The sequence below is a fragment of the Ascaphus truei genome (assembly GCF_040206685.1).
Source record: "Ascaphus truei isolate aAscTru1 chromosome 12 unlocalized genomic scaffold, aAscTru1.hap1 SUPER_12_unloc_4, whole genome shotgun sequence".
Classification (NCBI taxonomy): domain Eukaryota; kingdom Metazoa; phylum Chordata; class Amphibia; order Anura; family Ascaphidae; genus Ascaphus; species Ascaphus truei.
Genome location: NW_027453840.1, coordinates 235,989 through 257,485, shown reverse-complemented (window position 1 = coordinate 257,485; position 21,497 = coordinate 235,989). Strand labels below are relative to the sequence as shown.

At 34.4% G+C, this 21,497-nt stretch overlaps 11 non-coding genes across 11 annotated transcripts; 6 read left to right on the top strand and 5 right to left on the bottom strand.

Moving 5' to 3' along the window:
- The first annotated feature begins 2,829 nt into the window (after window positions 1-2,829).
- On the top strand, window positions 2,830-2,911 carry TRNAS-UGA (transfer RNA serine (anticodon UGA)). The gene has a single exon. It is a non-coding gene; the product is annotated as a tRNA-Ser (tRNA).
- Window positions 2,912-5,430: 2,519 nt separating this feature from the next.
- TRNAI-UAU (transfer RNA isoleucine (anticodon UAU)) lies at window positions 5,431-5,523 on the bottom strand. The gene is given in 2 exon segments: window positions 5,431-5,466; window positions 5,486-5,523. It is a non-coding gene; the product is annotated as a tRNA-Ile (tRNA).
- A 379-nt stretch (window positions 5,524-5,902) lies between these two features.
- Window positions 5,903-5,984, top strand: TRNAS-UGA (transfer RNA serine (anticodon UGA)). Its single transcript has one exon. It is a non-coding gene; the product is annotated as a tRNA-Ser (tRNA).
- A 2,434-nt stretch (window positions 5,985-8,418) lies between these two features.
- On the bottom strand, window positions 8,419-8,511 carry TRNAI-UAU (transfer RNA isoleucine (anticodon UAU)). The gene is given in 2 exon segments: window positions 8,419-8,454; window positions 8,474-8,511. It is a non-coding gene; the product is annotated as a tRNA-Ile (tRNA).
- Window positions 8,512-8,889: 378 nt separating this feature from the next.
- TRNAS-UGA (transfer RNA serine (anticodon UGA)) lies at window positions 8,890-8,971 on the top strand. The gene has a single exon. It is a non-coding gene; the product is annotated as a tRNA-Ser (tRNA).
- A 2,515-nt stretch (window positions 8,972-11,486) lies between these two features.
- Window positions 11,487-11,579, bottom strand: TRNAI-UAU (transfer RNA isoleucine (anticodon UAU)). The gene is given in 2 exon segments: window positions 11,487-11,522; window positions 11,542-11,579. It is a non-coding gene; the product is annotated as a tRNA-Ile (tRNA).
- A 379-nt stretch (window positions 11,580-11,958) lies between these two features.
- Window positions 11,959-12,040, top strand: TRNAS-AGA (transfer RNA serine (anticodon AGA)). Its single transcript has one exon. It is a non-coding gene; the product is annotated as a tRNA-Ser (tRNA).
- A 2,570-nt stretch (window positions 12,041-14,610) lies between these two features.
- Window positions 14,611-14,703, bottom strand: TRNAI-UAU (transfer RNA isoleucine (anticodon UAU)). Its single transcript is given in 2 exon segments — window positions 14,611-14,646; window positions 14,666-14,703. It is a non-coding gene; the product is annotated as a tRNA-Ile (tRNA).
- A 379-nt stretch (window positions 14,704-15,082) lies between these two features.
- On the top strand, window positions 15,083-15,164 carry TRNAS-AGA (transfer RNA serine (anticodon AGA)). The gene has a single exon. It is a non-coding gene; the product is annotated as a tRNA-Ser (tRNA).
- Window positions 15,165-17,677: 2,513 nt separating this feature from the next.
- Window positions 17,678-17,770, bottom strand: TRNAI-UAU (transfer RNA isoleucine (anticodon UAU)). Its single transcript is given in 2 exon segments — window positions 17,678-17,713; window positions 17,733-17,770. It is a non-coding gene; the product is annotated as a tRNA-Ile (tRNA).
- A 379-nt stretch (window positions 17,771-18,149) lies between these two features.
- Window positions 18,150-18,231, top strand: TRNAS-UGA (transfer RNA serine (anticodon UGA)). Its single transcript has one exon. It is a non-coding gene; the product is annotated as a tRNA-Ser (tRNA).
- The last annotated feature ends 3,266 nt before the right edge of the window (window positions 18,232-21,497 follow it).

Here is a 21,497-nt window from a genome sequence, read left to right as displayed (position 1 = left end):
ATGTATGATTTATATGCAAAAGGGGATTTTTCAGTAGTCAATATAAATGTTGTTTTTCACGATACTAAAAGACGCTATTTTTAAGGTTCAGCAATAGATAAGGACAGTAGTTTTGCAAAATTGTATGGCATTGGGTTATCTGATGGCAGCACAAGGAGGGGTTTGTAAATTAGTGGGTAAAGAATGCCGTTCTTATATTGACACCCAATCAAAAAGTATACACCATGATATGGATACACTAGCAGAAATGTAATCTAGAATGAGAGAGGAAACAAAAGAGTTTGATTTTACATTTGGCCTTGAAAATTGGCTCGGTGTATTGGGAATTAAATTCTTTACGGAATTAGGATAATCGCAGGTTTATTACTCTGTGTGTATGAATTAATTTAGATGGGTAAAAGTGTAATCAGCTCTATTTTTTGCCAAAGAAAGATGTTTCTGCTTCTAGCTCGACCATTATGTATATACCTCCCACAAAGAGAGCGAGAAATACCAATAGTCTTGGTACTCGTCAACCACCCATATGTTCATCTCTGATTATCAAACGAGATACCTAAAAGAGATAGGTTTCTGCAGGCACATGGTCTCTTGGAGGTTTCTTCCTTGGAGTTTTTCCTCTCCTGAGTGGTTTGCAGAAGAATAAATGGGATTGGTCAATTGGTTTGTTCTTTCAGAACAAAAGGAGGTTTGGTAAGGTTAAAACTGTCTTCTGTCTTCTGGAATTGATAAGGTTAAAAAGAATACACTGGCCTTGCTATTTTCATGGGAGGCTATTGTAAATAGCTTCAGACCAACTGTTCAATGCCTGTCAAAATATTGTTAAAATAAGACTACAGAGGATAGGGCTGCCTTATAAGTCACCATTGTATATGTCTCTTGCTCAGCAGTTAAATGTTTTAAGCTCTACAGAAAAGGCATTATGTGAAGGATACATGTAAATTTAGATGTGTACCCATATTTGTAACAGATGACAACTGTATTTTTGTCCCTGCCTTGTGTATATAAACCTGCTTGTGAACCATTAAAATTTAGTTGTAAGAACTCAGCCAAGGTGCCTCCGTGAATTCTTACAGCTCCGAGCTCGTATATGTCATACTATTTGAAATAATTATATATCTGTTGCGTTTCAGTAGCTCCCGGGAGAAAAGGTTTTGCTTGCCCTAGAAGGACCTGATCTGTAGAGATCTAACACCTCTGTTTAAAATTGATCAAAAGACATGATTTTTTGAGTGAGTTGCAAAGTTCAAATGTGTTGGAATATTTTATTCTATGCTTAAGGCATTTAAAATATCTTTAATATTAACATCAAGCCTTGTTGCTTCATATTTACTTTAACTGTGTTACTCAAATCTTCAATATTATTTTAGCATGTTTTCCTTTAGCTTGCTATGCAATTGGCAAAATAAGAAGATTTTTTATTCCTCTTCTATGTTGTCATTTATGATTGCCCACTCTGATAAAGCATAAAGCATAAAGCAAGTAAAACTGAAAGAAAAGGTGGTCGTACATGCAAAACTTCTTTCAGCACTCTTGGTTTCTACCACATACAAGATCCAATCGCCTATAGCAATAAGAGAATTTATTCAATTGAAGACTCTGGTGAAATAGCATGGGGTTGTGCTACAGTGAGGATTAACTCTTAAGAGGGATTTATACTTGTTTGGATTTAAAAACAAAACGTAGAAAGCTTTTGTTCCACCACCGCCATTCAGGTGCAAATTGTGTTTGAAAAAATATTTCAGGCTTGATTGAAAGGTAGAATGTGGCTTTGCTAGGGTGAATTTTAACTCTTAATGGGGTTTTGTATTGAGTTTAGATTTGTTTATTAATCATTCTCAGGAGGTAGGTGGAGGAAATGTAATAACAACAGATTATGAGAGAGGTGAGAAGTGGTTTAAATATGGTGAGCAAGATACGAATGTGAGAGGTGAATAGTTGGGTTAAGAAGGGGGGATAGGCTGACCCTTACTTAGTACAGATAGACGGGATGCTCATTAAAGATTGCCTTTTTAGGATACAGGAATCTGGAAATATATGTATCCTCTTGACCCTAATAATGAATAGCATTGGCTCCACTGGTGTATTTTGGTTTGAAAAAATAAAGAATGTGCTTGGACAGCTCTCATTTTTTTATTTTTTTAAATCTACATCATCAATTACCAATATCTTCTTGCCCACATTGAGACACCTATTGAATTTGACTGCTTTACATGCGCTCCAATGTAAGCAAAATAGGAAAATGAGGAAACGTTGTTTTTTATGTAAAAGATTACATTTTACAATTTTCATCCATAGGCCTTTTATTTAACATTGTATAAATTCAAACAATGCTATTGGTTGATGAAACCAAAAAAGGGTTTGCTTCAGGTGAGGCTTGAACTCACAACCTCGGCATAGCTTAGCATATACTGACATATAAGTACTGTGCGCTAACCGATTACGCCACTGGAGCATGTTCCTGTAATGATCCATCTTCTTCTTGCCCCAATTGCCCTACAACTCTGCTCTTTTAATCTCTGACATCCAAGTTAGATCATTTTCCAATTACTCCTTTTAACCCTTTTCTTTTTTCTGCCTGAGATCTGTTTCATACTGTACATTGAATGTGGTTAACAAAAAGAGTTTCTCGTCACTGTTCAAAAACCCAATAGAAGCAACATTTTACAAAGATAATGTTGTTTAAACTATGTGTACAAACAAGTCATGTATTTCTCTTTATGAAAATGTTCTCATGGTTATTTAGTTCATATTGGTCATCATTCATTAGTGAGTGTTACCCATATCCGCTCAAGCGCCATATGTGTGACTGTATTCAGTACTACCTGCTATGTAGTCATGGCCGAGTGGTTAAGGCGATGGACTTGAAATCCATTGGGGTTTCCCCACACAGGTTCAAATCCTGCTGACTACGTTGACTTTTTCAGTGGTAACATGTTATTAAAAACTTCACTGCACTTTGCATTTTGTTTGTATCTGCTTGTCAAAGCAATCTTTACTTACTGGAATATGTGGCACACTAAAGAAGAAAACACTCTGAATTCTTCAAACATTTTCCAAGTTATACATTTTAGGGTGCTGCTGGCTGTAAAACATTTAATAAAGAACTCCATTTCAATAAATACATTGTCTTCTATTGATAAGTATCTCTATGCTGCAACATAGTGCAAAGAGGTCATTTGTGTGCAATACTTTGCACAACATAAAATAGAGGAGAAACGGCTTACCCCTACAGAAATAACTTAAGGTGACAAAGTATAATGAGCACTTTAGTGTGAGAGTGAGGGAATTCTTCCACTTTATAATTACAGATAATATTTGAATTCTTCTTAAGGACTGTGCTAAGTACTGCATGTATTGAGATGTGTACATTCTTTACAGTTTGCCAAAACTATATTTTTTTAAATATAATGGGAATAATCAATGTTATAGTTCAACTGCTTATCACACTTCAGCACAAATAGCTTTTTGTTATGAAAAAGCATTTGTAATGTTTTATTGTTATCATTCACAAAAGCTAAGCAGGGCTTTATAAACCTGTTGAAGAAATAACCAACTTAGCATGAATTTTACTGAAAAATGGTCATTAATGTACAGGAATAATTGTACTGTAATTTCCTGAAGTTTACTGAAAATTAAGAAATTAATCAAATGTAAACTTTATGGAATCTTTTGTGAAACAGAATGATTCTCATTAAGAACAAATGTACTTTGTACTTTGATATTAAATTCAGAGACAGAAAATTTTATATTAAATCAGATTTTTTTTTTTGGGGGGGGGGGGGTTCATTATGATCTTATAGGGGTTCTGTATATTTTTGTCTTGCAGATTAACAATATTGAATACCTAATTCTTGGACATGTTTATTTTGTTGATACTTTTGCCATAGTCTGCATATTGATAGTTCCCTCTAGATACCCAAGAGATAAATGTTGGTATCCCTCCACCCTTTGTATGTCAAAATTGATCAAAAGCAGAAAAAAACAAGATAAATGCTGCACACCAAAAACTGAAAACTCTAACTGATACTTGTTGTTACTGGTGCTCTTGATCCAGGGGAGTCCCTGTGAATGACAGACTCCAAAGTCAGCAAAAAAAACAGAGGGTTCAGGGCTCTATGGATTTAAAGAATATATTAAATCAAATACACAACGTTTCAACCATCAAAAAGTGGTCTTTCTCACTTGAGAAAGACCACTTTTTGATGGTTGAAACGTTGTGTATTTGATATAATAAATTCTTTAAATCCGTAGAGCCCTGAACCCTCTGTTTAAAATTGATCAAAAGACATGATTTTTTGAGTGAGTTGCAAAGTTCAAATGTGTTGGAATATTTTATTCTATGCTTAAGGCATTTAAAATCTCTTTAATATTAACATCAAGCTTTGTTCCTTCATATTTACTTTAACTGTGTTACTCAAATCTTCAATGTGGTTTTAGCATGTTTTCCTTTAGCTTGCTATGTAATTGGCAAAAAAAGAAGATTCTTTATTCCTCTTCTATGTTGTCATTTATGATTGCCCACTCTGATAAAGCATAAAGCATAAAGCAAGTAAAACTGAAAGAAAAGGTGGTCGTACATGCAAAACTTCTTTCAGCACTCTTGGTTTCTACCACATACAAGATCCACTCGCCTATAGCAATAAGAGAATTTATTCAATTGAAGACTCTGGTGAAATAGCATGGGGTTGTGCTACAGTGAGGATTAACTCTTAAGAGGGATTTATACTTGTTTGGATTTAAAAACAAAACGTAGAAAGCTTTTGTTCCACCACCGCCATTCAGGTGCAAATTGTGTTTGAAAAAATATTTCAGGCTTGATTGAAAGGTGGAATGTGACTTTGCTAGGGTGAATTTTAACTCTTAATGGGGTTTTGTATTGAGTTTAGATTTGTTTATTAATCATTCTCAGAGGGTAGGTGGAGGAAATGTAATAACAACAGATTATGAGAGAGGTGAGAAGTGGTTTACATATGCTGAACAAGATACGAATGTGAGAGGTGAATAATTGGGTTAAGAAGGGGGGATAGGCTGACCCTTACTTAGTACAGATAGACAGGATGCTCATTAAAGATTGCCTTTTTAGGATATATAAATCTGGAAATATATGTATCCTCTAGACCCAAATAATGAGTAGCATTGGCTCCACTGGTGTATTTTGATTTGAAAAAAGGAAGAATGTGCTTGGACAGCTCTCATTTTTTTATTTTTTTAAATCATACATCATCAATTACCAATATCGTCTTGCCCACATTGAGACACCTATTGTATTTGACTGCTTTACATGCACTCCAATGTAAGCCAAATAGCAAAATGCGGAAATGTTGTTTTTAATGTAAATGATTACATTTTGCAATTTACATCCATAGGCCTTTTATTTAACATTGTATACATTCAAACAATGCTATTGGTTGAAGAAACAAAAAAAGGGTTTGCTTCAGGTGAGGCTTGAACTCACAACCTCGGTATAGCTTAGCATATACTGACATATAAGTACCGTGCGCTAACCGATTACGCCACTGAAGCATGTTCCTGTAATGATCCATCTTCTTCTTGCCCCAATTACCCTCCAACTCTGCTCTTTTAATCTCTGACATCCAAGTTAGATCATTGTCCCATTACTCCTTTTAACCCCTTTTCTTGTTTTCTGCCTCAGATCTGTTTCATACTGTACATTGATTGTGGTTAACAAAAAGTATTTCTCGTCATTGTTCAAAAACCCAATAGAAGCAACATTTTGCAAAGATAATGTTGTTTAAACAATGTGTACAAACAAGTCATGTATTTCTCTTTATGAAAATGTTCTCATGGTTATTTAGTTCATATTGGTCATCATTCATTAGTGAGTGTTACCCATATCCGCTGAAGAGCCATCTGTGTGACTGTATTCAGTACTACCAGCTATGTAGTCATGGCCTAGTGGTTAAGGCGATGGACTTGAAATCCATTGGGGTTTCCCCGCGCAGGTTCAAATCCTGCAGACTACGTTGACCTTTTCAGTGGTAACGTGTTATTAAAAACTTCACTGCACTTTGCATTTTGTTTGTATCTGCTTGGCAAAGCAATCTTTACTTACTGGAATATGTGGCACACTAAAGAAGAAAACACTCTGAATTCTTCAAACATTTTCCAAGTTATACATTTTAGGGTGCTGCTGGCTGTAAAACATTTAATAAAGAACTCCATTTCAATAAATGCATTGTCTTCTATTGATAAGTATCTCTATGCTGCAACATAGTGCAAAGAGGTCATTTGTGTGCAATACTTTGCACAACATAAAATAGAGGAGAAACGGCTTACCCCTACAGAAATAACTTAAGGTGACAAAGGATAATGAGCACTTTAGTGTGAGAGTGAGGGAATTCTTCCACTTTATAATTACAGATAATATTTGAATTCTTCTTAAGGACTTTGCTAAGTACTGCATGTATTGAGATGTGTACATTCTTTACAGTCTGCCAAAACTATATTGTTTAAATATAATGGGAATAATCAATGTTATAGTTCAACTGCTTATCACACTACAGCACAAATAGCTTTTTGTTATGAAAAAGCATTTGTAATGTTTTATTGTTATCATTCACAAAAGATAAGCAGGGCTTTCTAAACCTGTTGAAGAAATAACCAACTTAGCATGAATTTTACTGAAAAGTGGTCATTAATGTACTGTAATAATTGTACTGTAACTTCCTGAAGTTTACAGAAAATTAAGAAATTAATCAAATTTAAACTTTATGGAATCTTTTGTGAAACAGAATGATTCTCATTAAGAACAAATGTACTTTGTACTTTGATATTACATTCAGAGACAGAACATGTTATATTAAAATCAGATTTATTTTTTGGGGAGGTTCAATATGATCTTATAGGGGTTCTGTATGTTTTTGTCTTGCAGATTAACAATATTGAATACCTAATACTTGGACATGTTAATTTTGTTGATACTTTTGCCATAGTCTGCATATTGATAGTTCCCTCTAGATACCCAAGAGATCAATGTTGGTATCCCTCCACCCTTTGTATGTCAATATTGATCAAAAGCAGAAAAAAACAAGATAAATGCTGCACAGCAAAAACTGAAAACTCTAACTGATACTTGCTGTTACTGGTGCTCCTGATCCAGGGGAGTCCCTGTGAATGACAGACTCCAAAGTCAGCAAAAGAAACGGAGGATTCAGGGCTCTACGGATTTAAAGAATTTATTATATCAAATGCACAACGTTTCAACCATCAAAAAGTGGTCTTTCTCAAGTGAGAACCCTCTGTTTAAAATTGATCAAAAGACATGATTTTTTGAGTGAGTTGCAAAGTCCAAATGTGTTGGAATATTTTATTCTATGCTTAAGGCGTTTAAAATCTCTTTAATATTAACATCAAGCTTTGTTCCTTCATATTTACTTTAACTGTGTTACTCAAATCTTCAATGTGGTTTTAGCATGTTTTCCTTTAGCTTGCTATGTAATTGGCAAAAAAAGAAGATTCTTTATTCCTCTTCTATGTTGTCATTTATGATTGCCCACTCTGATAAAGCATAAAGCAAGTAAAACTGAAAGAAAAGGTGGTCGTACATGCAAAACTTCTTTCAGCACTCTTGGTTTCTACCACATACAAGATCCACTCGCCTATAGCAATAAGATAATTTATTAAATTGAAGACTCTGGTGAAATAGCATGGGGTTGTGCTACAGTGAGGATTAACTCTTAAGAGGGATTTATACTTGTTTGGATTTAAAAACAAAACGTAGAACGCTTTTGTTCCACCACCGCCATTCAGGTGCAAATTGTGTTTGAAAAAATATTTCAGGCTTGATTGAAAGGTGGAATGTGACTTTGCTAGGGTGAATTTTAACTCTTAATGGGGTTTTGTATTGAGTTTAGATTTGTTTATTAATCATTCTCAGGGGGTAGGTGGAGGAAATGTAATAACAACAGATTATGAGAGAGGTGAGAAGTGGTTTACATATGATGAACAAGATACGAATGTGAGAGGTGAATAATTGGGTTAAGAAGGGGGGATAGGCTGACCCTTACTTAGTACAGATAGACAGGATGCTCATTAAAGATGGCCTTTTTAGGATATATAAATCTGGAAATATATGTATCCTCTAGACCCAAATAATGAGTAGCATTGGCTCCACTGGTGTATTTTGATTTGAAAAAAGGAAGAATGTGCTTGGACAGCTCTCATTTTTTTATTTTTTTAAATCATACATCATCAATTACCAATATCTTCTTGCCCACATTGAGACACCTATTGAATTTGACTGCTTTACATGCACTCCAATGTAAGCCAAATAGCAAAAGGCAGAAATGTTGTTTTTAATGTAAAAGATTATATTTTGCAATTTACATCCATAGGCCTTTTATTTAACATTGTATACATTCAAACAATGCTATTGGTTGATGAAACACAAAAAGGGTTTGCTTCAGGTGAGGCTTGAACTCACAACCTCGGCATAGCTTAGCATATACTGACATATAAATACCGAGCGCTAACCGATTACGCCACTGGAGCATGTTCCTGTAATGATCCATGTTCTTCTTGCCCCAATTACCCTCCAACTCTGCTCTTTTAATCTCTGACATCCAAGTTAGATCATTGTCCCATTACTCCTTTTAACCCCTTTTCTTGTTTTCTGCCTCAGATCTGTTTCATACTGTACATTGATTGTGGTTAACAAAAAGTATTTCTCATCATTGTTCAAAAACCCAATAGAAGCAACATTTTACAAAGATAATGTTGTTTAAACAATGTGTACAAACAAGTCATGTATTTCTCTTTATGAAAATGTTCTCATGGTTATTTAGTTCATATTGGTCATCATTCATTAGTGAGTGTTACCCATATCCGCTCAAGAGCTATCTGTGTGACTGTATTCAGTACTACTGCTATGTAGTCATGGCCGAGTGGTTAAGGCGATGGACTTGAAATCCATTGGGGTTTCCCTGCGCAGGTTCAAATCCTGCTGACAACGTTGACTTTTTCAGTGGTAACGTGTTATTAAAAACTTCACTGCACTTTGCATTTTGTTTGTATCTGCTTGGCAAAGCAATCTTTACTTACTGGAATATGTGGCACACTAAAGAAGAAAACACTCTGAATTCTTCAAACATTTTCCAAGTTATACATTTTAGGGTGCTGCTGGCTGTAAAACATTTAATAAAGAACTCCATTTCAATAAATGCATTGTCTTCTATTGATAAGTATCTCTATGCTGCAACATAGTGCTAAGAGGTCATTTGTGTGCAATACTTTGCACAACATAAAATAGAGGAGAAACGGCTTACCCTTACAGAAATAACTTAAGGTGACAAAGGATAATGAGCACTTTAGTGTGAGAGTGAGGGAATTCTTCCACTTTATAATTACAGATAATATTTGAATTCTTCTTAAGGACTGTGCTAAGTACTGCATGTATTGAGATGTGTACATTCTTTACAGTCTGACAAAACTATATTGTTTAAATATAATGGGAATAATCAATGTTATAGTTCAACTGCTTATCACACTTCAGCACAAATAGCTTTTTGTTATGAAAAAGCATTTGTAATGTTTTATTGTTATCATTCACAAAAGCTAAGCAGGGCTTTCTAAACCTGTTGAAGAAATAACCAACTTAGCATGAATTTTACTGAAAAATGGTCATTAATGTACTGTAATAATTGTACTGTAACTTCCTGAAGTTTACAGAAAATTAAGAAATTAATCAAATGTAAACTTTATGGAATCTTTTGTGAAACAGAATGATTCTCATTAAGAACAAATGTACTTTGTACTTTGATATTAAATTCAGAGACAGAACATGTTATATTAAAATCAGATTTATTTTTTGGGGAGGTTCAATATGATCTTATAGGGGTTCTGTATGTTTTTGTCTTGCAGATTAACAAAATTGAATACCTAATTCTTGGACATGTTTATTTTGTTGATACTTTTGCCATAGTCTGCATATTGATAGTTCCCTCTAGATACCCAAGAGATCAATGTTGGTATCCCTCCAACCTTTGTATATCAAAATTGATCAAAAGCAGAAAAAAACAAGATAAATGCTGCACACGAAAAACTGAAAACTCTAACTGATACTTGTTGTTACTGGTGCTCTTGATCCAGGGGAGTCCCTGTGAATGACAGACTCCAAAGTCAGCAAAAAAAACAGAGGGTTCAGGGCTCTACGGATTTAAAGAATTTATTAAATCAAATACACAACGTTTCAACCATCAAAAAGTGGTCTTTCTCACTTGAGAAAGACCACTTTTTGATGGTTGAAACGTTGTGTATTTGATATAATAAATTCTTTAAATCCGTAGAGCCCTGAACCCTCTGTTTAAAATTGATCAAAAGACATGATTTTTTGAGTGAGTTGCAAAGTTCAAATGTGTTGGAATATTTTATTCTATGCTTAAGGCATTTAAAATATCTTTAATATTAACATCAAGCCTTGTTCCTTCATATTTACTTTAATTGTGTTACTCAAATCTTCAATGTGGTTTTAGCATGTTTTCCTTTAGCTTGCTATGTAATTGGCAAAAAAAAGAAGATTCTTTATTCCTCTTCTATGTTGTCATTTATGATTGCCCTCTATGATAAAGCATAAAGCATAAAGCAAGTAAAACTGAAAGAAAAGGTGGTCGTACATGCAAAACTTCTTTCAGCACTCTTGGTTTCTACCACATACAAGATCCACTCGCCTATAGCAATAAGAGAATTTATTCAATTGAAGACTCTGGTGAAATAGCATGGGGTTTGTGCTACAATGAGGATTAACTCTTAAGAGGGATTTATACTTGTTTGGATTTAAAAACAAAACGTAGAAAGCTTTTGTTCCACCACCGCCATTCAGGTGCAAATTGTGTTTGAAAAAATATTTCAGGCTTGATTGAAAGGTAGAATGTGACTTTGCTAGGGTGAATTTTAACTCTTAATGAGGTTTTGTATTGAGTTTAGATTTGTTTATTAATCATTCTCAGGGGGTAGGTGGAGGAAATGTAATAACAATAGATTATGAGAGAGGTGAGAAGTGGTTTACATATGGTGAGCAAGATACGAATGTGAGAGGTGAATAGTTGGGTTAAGAAGGGGGGATAGGCTGACCCCTACTTAGTACAGATAGACAGGATGCTCATTAAAGATTGCCTTTTTAGGATATATACATCTGGAAATATATGTATCCTCTAGACCCAAATAATGGGTAGCATTGGCTCCACTGGTGTATTTTAGTTTGAAAAAAGGAAGAATTTGCTTGGACAGCTCTCATTTTTTTTATTTTTTTAAATCATACATCATCAATTACCAATATCTTCTTGCCCACATTGAGACACCTATTGAATTTGACTGCTTTACATGCGCTCCAATGTAAGCCAAATAGCAAAATGCGGAAATGTTGTTTTTAATGTAAAAGATTACATTTTACAATTTACATCCATAGGCCTTTTATTTAACATTGTATACATTCAAACAATGCTATTGGTTGATGAAACAAAAAAAGGGTTTGCTTCAGGTGAGGCTTGAACTCACAACCTCGGCATAGCTTAGCATATACTGACATATAAGTACCGTGCGCTATCCGATTACGCCACTGGAGCATGTTCCTGTAATGATCCATCTTCTTCTTGCCCCAATTGCCCTCCAACTCTGCTCTTTTAATCTCTGACATCCAAGTTAGATCATTTTCCCATTACTCCTTTTAACCCCTTTTCTTTTTTTCTGCCTCAGATCTGTTTCATACTGTACATTGAATGTGGTTAACAAAAAGTATTTCTCGTCATTTTTCAAAAACCCAATAGAAGCAACATTTTACAAAGATAATGTTGTTTAAACAATGTGTACAAACAAGTCATGTATTTCTCTTTATGAAAATGTTCTCATGGTTATTTAGTTCATATTGGTCATCATTCATTAGTGAGTGTTACCCAGATCCGCTCAAGAGCCATCTGTGTGACTGTATTCAGTACTACCAGCTATGTAGTCATGGCTGAGTGGTTAAGGCGATGGACTAGAAATCCCTTGGGGTTTCCCCGCGCAGGTTCAAATCCTGCTGACTACGTTGACTTTTTCAGTGGTAACGTGTTATTAAAGACTTCACTGCACTTTGCATTTTGTTTGTATCTGCTTGGCAAAGCAATCTTTACTTACTGGAATATGTGGCACACTAAAGAAGAAAACACTCTGAATTCTTCAAACATTATCCAAGTTATACATTTTAGGGTGCTGCTGGCTGTAAAACATTTAATAAAGAACTCCATTTCAATAAATGCATTGTCTTCTATTGATAAGTATCTCTATGCTGCAACATAGTGCTAAGATGTCATTTGTGTGCAATACTTTGCACAACATAAAATAGAGGAGAAAGGCTTACCCCTACAGAAATAACTTAAGGTGACAAAGGATAATGAGCACTTTAGTGTGAGAGTGAGGGAATTCTTCCACTTTATAATTACAGATAATATTTGAATTCTTCTTAAGGACTGTGCTAAGTACTGCATGTATTGAGATGTGTACATTCTTTACAGTCTGCCAAAACTATATTGTTTAAATATAATGGGAATAATCAATGTTATAGTTCAACTGCTTATCACACTTCAGCACAAATAGCTTTTTGTTATGAAAAAGCATTTGTAATGTTTTATTGTTATCATTCACAAAAGATAAGCAGGGCTTTCTAAACCTGTTGAAGAAATAAACAACTTAGCTTGAATTTTACTGAAAAATGGTCATTAATATACTGTAATAATTGTACTGTAACTTCCTGAAGTTTACAGAAAATTAAGAAATTAATCAAATGTAAACTTTATGGAATCTTTTGTGAAACAGAATGATTCGCATTAAGAACAAATGTACTTTGTACTTTGATATTAAATTCAGAGACAGAACATTTAATATTAAAATCAGATTTAATTTTTTGGGGGGTTCAATATGATCTTTTAAGGGTTCTGTATGTTTTTGTCTTGCAGATTAACAAAATTGAATACCTAATACTTGGACATGTTTATTTTGTTGATACTTTTGCCATAGTCTGCATATTGATAGTTCCCTCTAGATACCCAAGAGATCAATGTTGGTATCCCTCCAACCTTTGTATGTCAAAATTGATCAAAAGCAGAAAAAAACAAGATAAATGCTGCACACCAAAAACTGAAAACTCTAACTGATACTTGTTGTTACTGGTGCTCTTGATCCAGGGGAGTCCCTGTGAATGACAGACTCCAAAGTCAGCAAAAAAAAACAGAGGGTTCAGGGCTCTACGGATTTAAAGAATTTATTAAATCAAATACACAACGTTTCAACCATCAAAAAGTGGTCTTTCTCAAGTGAGAATTTATTAAATCAAATACACAACGTTTCAACCATCAAAAAGTGGTCTTTCTCACTTGAGAAAGACCACTTTTTGATGGTTGAAACGTTGTGTATTTGATATAATAAATTCTTTAAATCCGTAGAGCCCTGAACCCTCTGTTTAAAATTGATCAAAAGACATGATTTTTTGAGTGAGTTGCAAAGTTCAAATGTGTTGGAATATTTTATTCTATGCTTAAGGCATTTAAAATATCTTTAATATTAACATCAAGCCTTGTTCCTTCATATTTACTTTAACTGTGTTACTCAAATCTTCAATGTGGTTTTAGCATGTTTTCCTTTAGCTTGCTATGTAATTGGCAAAAAAAGAAGATTCTTTATTCCTCTTCTATGTTGTCATTTATGATTGCCCACTCTGATAAAGCATAAAGCAAGTAAAACTGAAAGAAAAGGTGGTCGTACATGCAAAACTTCTTTCAGCACTCTTGGTTTCTACCACATACAAGATCCACTCGCCTATAGCAATAAGAGAATTTATTCAATTGAAGACTCTGGTGAAATAGCATGGGGTTGTGCTACAGTGAGGATTAACTCTTAAGATGGATTTATACTTGTTTGGATTTAAAAACAAAACGTAGAAAGCTTTTGTTCCACCACCGCCATTCAGGTGCAAATTGTGTTTGAAAAAATATTTCAGGCTTGATTGAAAGGCAGAATGTGACTTTGCTAGGGTGAATTTTAACTCTTAATGAGGTTTTGTATTGAGTTTAGATTTGTTTATTAATCATTCTCAGGGGGTAGGTGGAGGAAATGTAATAACAACAGATTATGAGAGAGGTGAGAAGTGGTTTACATATGGTGAGCAAGATACGAATGTGAGAGGTGAATAGTTGGGTTAAGAAGGGGGGATAGGCTGATCCCTACTTAGTACAGATAGACAGGATGCTCATTAAAGATTGCCTTTTTAGGATATATACTGTTCATCTGGAAATATATGTATCCTCTAGATCCAAATAATGGGTAGCATTGGCTCCACTGGTGTATTTTGGTTTGAAAAAAGGAACAATTTGCTTGGACAGCTCTCATTTTTTTATTTTTTTAAATCATACATCATCAATTACCAATATCTTCTTGCCCACATTGAGACACCTATTGAATTTGACTGCTTTACATGCGCTCCAATGTAAGCCAAATAGCAAAATGCGGAAATGTTGTTTTTAATGTAAAAGATTACATTTTACAATTTACATCCATAGGCCTTTTATTTAACATTGTATACATTCAAACAATGCTATTGGTTGATGAAACAAAAAAAGGGTTTGCTTCAGGTGAGGCTTGAACTCACAACCTCGGTATATCTTAGCATATACTGACATATAAGTACCGTGCGCTAACCGATTACGCCACTGGAGCATGTTCCTGTAATGATCCATCTTCTTCTTGCCCCAATTGCCCTCCAACTCTGCTCTTTTAATCTCTGACATCCAAGTTAGATCATTTTCCCATTACTCCTTTTAACCCCTTTTCTTTTTTTCTGCCTCAGATCTGTTTCATACTGTACATTGAATGTGGTTAACACAAAGTATTTCTCGTCATTTTTCAAAAACCCAATAGAAGCAACATTTTACAAAGATAATGTTGTTTAAACAATGTGTACAAACAAGTCATGTATTTCTCTTTATGAAAATGTTCTCATGGTTATTTAGTTCATATTGGTCATCATTCATTAGTGAGTGTTACCCAGATCCGCTCAAGAGCCATCTGTGTGACTGTATTCAGTACTACCAGCTATGTAGTCATGGCGGAGTGGTTAAGGCAATGGACTAGAAATCCATTGGGGTTTCCCCGCGCAGGTTCAAATCCTGCTGACTACGTTGACTTTTTCAGTGGTAACGTGTTATTAAAGACTTCACTGCACTTTGCATTTTGTTTGTATCTGCTTGGCAAAGCAATCTTTACTTACTGGAATATGTGGCACACTAAAGAAGAAAACACTCTGAATTCTTCAAACATTATCCAAGTTATACATTTTAGGGTGCTGCTGGCTGTAAAACATTTAATAAAGAACTCCATTTCAATAAATGCATTGTCTTCTATTGATAAATATCTCTATGCTGCAACATAGTGCTAAGAGGTCATTTGTGTGCAATACTTTGCACAACATAAAATAGAGGAGAAACGGCTTACCCCTACAGAAATAATTTAAGGTGACAAAGGATAATGAGCACTTTAGTGTGAGAGTGAGGGAATTCTTCCACTTTATAATTACAGATAATATTTGAATTCTTCTTAAGGACTGTGCCAAGTACTGCATGTATTAAGATGTGTACATTATTTACAGTATGCCAAAACTATATTGTTTAAATATAATGGGAATAATCAATGTTATAGTTCAACTGCTTATCACACTTCAGCACAAATAGCTTTTTGTTATGAAAAAGCATTTGTAATGTTTTATTGTTATCACTCACAAAGATAAGCAGGGCTTTATAAACCTGTTGAAGAAATAAACAACTTAGCTTGAATTTTACTGAAAAATGGTCATTAATATACTGTAATAATTGTACTGTAACTTCCTGAAGTTTACAGAAAATTAAGAAATTAATCAAATGTAAACTTTATGGAATCTTTTGTGAAACAGAATGATTCGCATTAAGAACAAATGTACTTTGTACTTTGATATTAAATTCAGAGACAGAACATTTTATATTAAAATCAGATTTAATTTTTTGGGGGGTTCAATATGATCTTATAGGGGTTCTGTATGTTTTTGTCTTGCAGATTTACAATATTGAATACCTAATTCTTGGACATGTTTATTTTGTTGATACTTTTGCCATAGTCTGCATATTGATAGTTCCCTCTAGATACCCAAGAGATCAATGTTGGTATCCCTCCAACCTTTGTATGTCAAAATTGATCAAAAGCAGAAAAAAACAAGATAAATGCTGCACACCAAAAACTGAAAACTCTAACTGATACTTGTTGTTACTGGTGCTCTTGATCCAGGGGAGTCCCTGTGAATGACAGACTCCAAAGTCAGCAAAAAAAACCCAGAGGGTTCAGAGCTCTATGGATTTAAAGAATTTATTAAATCAAATACACAACGTTTCAACCATCAAAAAGTGGTTTTTCTCACTTGAGAAAGACCACTTTTTGATGGTTGAAACGTTGTGTATTTGATATAATAAATTCTTTAAATCCGTAGAGCCCTGAACCCTCTGTTTAAAATTGATCAAAAGACATGATTTTTTGAGTGAGTTGCAAAGTTCAAATGTGTTGGAATATTTTATTCTATGCTTAAGGCATTTAAAATATCTTTAATATTAACATCAAGCCTTGTTCCTTCATATTTACTTTAACTGTGTTACTCAAATCTTCAATGTGGTTTTAGCATGTTTTCCTTTAGCTTGCTATGTAATTGGCAAAAAAAGAAGATTCTTTATTCCTCTTCTATGTTGTCATTTATGATTGCCCACTCTGATAAAGCATAAAGCATAAAGCAAGTAAAACTGAAAGAAAAGGTGGTCGTACATGCAAAACTTCTTTCAGCACTCTTGGTTTCTACCACATACAAGATCCACTCGCTTATAGCAATAAGAGAATTTATTCAATTGAAGACTCTGGTGAAATAGCATGGGGTTGTGCTACAGTGAGGATTAACTCTTAAGAGGGATTTATACTTGTTTGGATTTAAAAACAAAACGTAGAAAGCTTTTGTTCCACCACCGCCATTCAGGTGCAAATTGTGTTTGAAAAAATATTTCAGGCTTGATTGAAAGGCAGAATGTGACTTTGCTAGGGTGAATTTTAACTCTTAATGAGGTTTTGTATTGAGTTTAGATTTGTTTATTAATCATTCTCAGGGGGTAGGTGGAGGAAATGTAATAACAACAGATTATGAGAGAGGTGAGAAGTGGTTTACATATGGTGAGCAAGATACGAATGTGAGAGGTGAATAGTTGGGTTAAGAAGGGGGGATAGGCTGATCCCTACTTAGTACAGATAGACAGGATGCTCATTAAAGATTGCCTTTTTAGGATATATACATCTGGAAATATATGTATCCTCTAGACCCAAATAATGGGTAGCATTGGCTCCACTGGTGTATTTTGGTTTGAAAAAAGGAAGAATTTGCTTGGACAGCTCTCATTTTTTTATTTTTTTAAATCATACATCATCAATTACCAATATCTTCTTGCCCACATTGAGACACCTATTGAATTTGACTGCTTTACATGCGCTCCAATGTAAGCCAAATAGCAAAATGCGGAAATGTTGTTTTTAATGTAAAAGATTACATTTTACAATTTACATCCATAGGCCTTTTATTTAACATTGTATACATTCAAACAATGCTATTGGTTGATGAAACAAAAAAACGGTTTGCTTCAGGTGAGGCTTGAACTCACAACCTCGGCATAGCTTAGCATATACTGACATATAAGTACCGTGCGTTCACCGATTACGCCACTGGAGCATGTTCCTGTAATAATCCATCTTCTTCTTGCCCCAATTGCCCTCCAACTCTGCTCTTTTAATCTCTGACATCCAAGTTAGATCATTTTCCCATTACTCCTTTTAACCCCTTTTCTTTTTTTCTGCCTCAGATCTGTTTCATACTGTACATTGAATGTGGTTAACAAAAAGTATTTCTCGTCATTTTTCAAAAACCCAATAGAAGCAACATTTTACAAAGATAATGTTGTTTAAACAATGTGTACAAACAAGTCATGTATTTCTCTTTATGAAAATGTTCTCATGGTTATTTAGTTCATATTGGTCATCATTCATTAGTGAGTGTTACCCAGATCCGCTCAAGAGCCATCTGTGTGACTGTATTCTGTACTACCAGCTATGTAGTCATGGCCGAGTGGTTAAGGCGATGGACTTGAAATCCATTGGGGTTTCCCCGCGCAGGTTCAAATCCTGCTGACTATGTTGACTTTTTCAGTGGTAACGTGTTATTAAAAACTTCACTGGACTTTTTATTTTGTTTGTATCTGCTTACCAAAGCAATCTTTACTTACTGGAATATGTGGCACACTAAAGAAGAAAACACTCTGAATTCTTCAAACATTTTCCAAGTTATACATTTTAGGGTGCTGCTGGCTGTAAAACATTTAATAAAGAACTCCATTTCAATAAATGCATTGTCTTCTATTGATAAGTATCTCTATGCTGCAACATAGTGCTAAGAGGTCATTTGTGTGCAATACTTTGCACAACATAAAATAGAGGAGAAACGGCTTACCCCTACAGAAATAACTTAAGGTGACAAAGGATAATGAGCACTTTAGTGTGAGAGTGAGGGAATTCTTCCACTTTATAATTACAGATAATATTTGAATTCTCCTTAAGGACTGTGCTAAGTACTGCATGTATTGAGATGTGTACATTCTTTACAGTCTGCCAAAACTATATTGTTTAAATATAATGGGAATAATCAATGTTATAGTTCAACTGCTTATCACACTTCAGCACAAATAGCTTTTTGTTATGAAAAAGCATTTGTAATGTTTTATTGTTATCATTCACAAAAGATAAGCAGGGCTTTCTAAACCTGTTGAAGAAATAAACAATTTAGCTTGAATTTTACTGAAAAATGGTCATTAATATACTGTAATAATTGTACTGTAACTTCCTGAAGTTTACAGAAAATTAAGAAATTAATCAAATGTAAACTTTATGGAATATTTTGTGAAACAGAATGATTCGCATTAAGAACAAATGTACTTTGTACTTTGATATTAAATTCAGAGACAGAACATTTTATATTAAAACAGATTTAATTTTTTGGGGGGTTCAATATGATCTTATAGGGGTTCTGTATGTTTTTGTCTTGCAGATTAACAATATTGAATACCTAATTCTTGGACATGTTTATTTTGTTGATACTTTTGCCATAGTCTGCATATTAATAGTTCCCTCTAGATACCCAAGAGATCAATGTTGGTATCCCTCCACCCTTTGTATGTCAAAATTGATCAAAAGCAGAAAAAAAACAAGATAAATGCTGCACACCAAAAACTGAAAACTTTAACTGATACTTGTTGTTACTGGTGCTCTTGATCCAGGGGAGTCCCTGTGAATGACAGACTCCAAAGTCAGCAAAAAAAAACAGAGGGTTCAGGGCTCTACGGATTTAAAGAATTTATTAAATCAAATACACAACGTTTCAACCATCAAAAAGTGGTCTTTCTCACTTGAGAAAGACCACTTTTTGATGGTTGAAACGTTGTGTATTTGATATAATAAATTCTTTAAATCCGTAGAGCCCTGAACCCTCTGTTTAAAATTGATCAAAAGACATGATTTTTTGAGTGAGTTGCAAAGTTCAAATGTGTTGGAATATTTTATTCTATGCTTAAGGCATTTAAAATATCTTTAATATTAACATCAAGCCTTGTTCCTTCATATTTACTTTAACTGTGTTACTCAAATCTTCAATGTGTTTATAGCATGTTTTCCTTTAGCTTGCTATGTAATTGGCAAAAAAAAGAAGATTCTTTATTCCTCTTCTATGTTGTCATTTATGATTGCCCACTCTGATAAAGCATAAAGCATAAAGCAAGTAAAACTGAAAGAAAAGGTGGTCGTACATACAAAACTTCTTTCAGCACTCTTGGTTTCTACCACATACAAGATCCACTCGCCTATAGCAATAAGAGAATTTATTCAATTGAAGACTCTGGTGAAATAGCATGGGGTTGTGCTACAGTGAGGATTAACTCTTAAGAGGGATTTATACTTGTTTGGATTTAAAAACAAAATGTAGAAAGCTTTTGTTCCAGCACCGCCATTCAGGTGCAAATTGTGTTTGAAAAAATATTTCAGGCTTGATTGAAAGGTAGAATGTGACTTTGCTATGGTGAATTTTAACTCTTAATGAGGTTTTGTATTGAGTTTAGATTTGTTTATTAATCATTCTCAGGGGGTAGGTGGAGGAAATGTAATAACAACAGATTATGAGAGAGGTGAGAACTGGTTTACATATGGTGAGCAAGATACGAATGTGAGAGGTGAATAGTTGGGTTAAGAAGGGGGGTTAGGCTGACCCCTACTTAGTACAGATAGACAGGATGCTCATTAAAGATTGCCTTTTTAGGATATATACATCTGGAAATATATGTATCCTCTAGACCCAAATAATGGGTAGCATTGGCTCCACTGGTGTATTTTGGTTTGAAAAAAGGAAGAATTTGCTTGGACAGCTCTCATTTTTTTATTTTTTCAAAATCATACATCATCAATTACCTATATCTTCTTGCCCACATTGAGACACCTATTGAATTTGACTGCTTTACATGTGCTCCAATGTAAGCCAAATAGGAAAATGCGGAAATGTTGTTTTTAATGTAAAAGATTACATTTTACAATTTACATCCATAGGCCTTTTATTTAAGATTGTATACATTCAAACAATGCTATTGGTTGATGAACCAAAAAAAGGATTTGCTTCAGGTGAGGCTTGAACTCACAACCTCGGCATAGCTTAGCATATACTGACATATTAGTACCGTGCGCTAACCGATTACGCCACTGGAGCATGTTCCTGTAATGATCCATCTTCTTCTTGCCCCAATTGCCCTCCAACTCTGCTCTTTTAATCTCTGACATCCAAGTTAGATCATTTTCCCATTACTCCTTTTAACCCCTTTTCTTTTTTTCTGCCTCAGATCTGTTTCATACTGTACATTGAATGTGGTTAACAAAAAGTATTTCTCGTCATTTTTCAAAAACCCAAAAGAAGCAACATTTTACAAAGATAATGTTGTTTAAACAATGTATACAAACAAGTCATGTATTTCTCTTTATGAAAATGTTCTCATGGTTATTTAGTTCATATTGGTCATCATTCATTAGTGAGTGTTACCCATATCCGCTCAAGATTCCTCTTCTATGTTGTCATTTATGATTGCCCACTCTGATAAAGCATAAAGCATAAAGCAAGTAAAACTGAAAGAAAAGGTGGTCGTACATGCAAAACTTCTTTCAGCACTCTTGGTTTCTACCACATACAAGATCCACTTGCCTATAGCAATAAGAGAATTTATTCAATTGAAGACTTTGGTGAAATAGCATGGGGTTCTGCTACATTGAGGATTAACTCTTAAGAGGGATTTATACTTGTTTGGATTTAAAAACAAAACGTAGAAAGCTTTTGTTCCAGCACCGCCATTCAGGTGCAAATTGTGTTTGAAAAA